Raw genomic sequence first — 808 nt, 5'->3', positions numbered from 1 at the left:
TTGCTGTAAGTCAGATTGTATCTTATATACTTTTCATTGTAGAAGTGAACTAAGTGCCTTTCGTACTTCACGACATAATCATTTTGGAAATATTGCGGAAAATCCTAGAATGGTAACAATATCATCCCTTTTCTGTAAGATTTGGAGGAGACTTACGCATGCAAATGTTGAAAACAACACGAAGTAGTAAACAATATGAATGTTTCTCATGACGAACTGCATGTGAACGGAGCTTACGGTTTGGTAGAGTTATATAAGTAATGATGATGAGATATAATCTGGGCAAAACTGGCTCATTATACTATCAGATGCGATGATCCGCTTTTTCTCGCTTGGCAGGAAATAAACATTAAACATGTATTGCTAATTACTGAACAAATGATCCATAAAAGTTGTTTCCCAAATCACATTGCCATGAGTGTACATTTTTTGGCACCTGTTGTATGTGCTTGTAAGTCTGGCACAAAGCTTTCATTCTTAAGGTGCGTACTCACTTGCAACAAAATGCACCGAACAAACAAAACGTGCCGCGCGCGCTGTAACAAATTTGTCGTCAGTACGTTGCCACAATCAGAATAGAATGCGTCAAAAATTTTCCAATTTTGATAGGAACGCATCAAATAATGGTGTTCTAATAGTTCTAATAGTCTGTGATTTTTTGTCTATTTTACTTAAGTGTTTTACAGTATTTTAACTTGACTTTTTTTTTTATGTTATTTATATGTATAAATTGCTCTGTTAGCAGATGCACTAGTTTATAGTAAGTTGATGACACTGATATAGTTTATATACTATGATAGCTGGAACA

This window comes from Photinus pyralis, unplaced genomic scaffold (genome assembly GCF_008802855.1).
Source record: "Photinus pyralis isolate 1611_PpyrPB1 unplaced genomic scaffold, Ppyr1.3 Ppyr1.4_LG9, whole genome shotgun sequence".
NCBI classification, from domain to species: domain Eukaryota; kingdom Metazoa; phylum Arthropoda; class Insecta; order Coleoptera; family Lampyridae; genus Photinus; species Photinus pyralis.
This window is presented reverse-complemented; position numbering follows the sequence as displayed.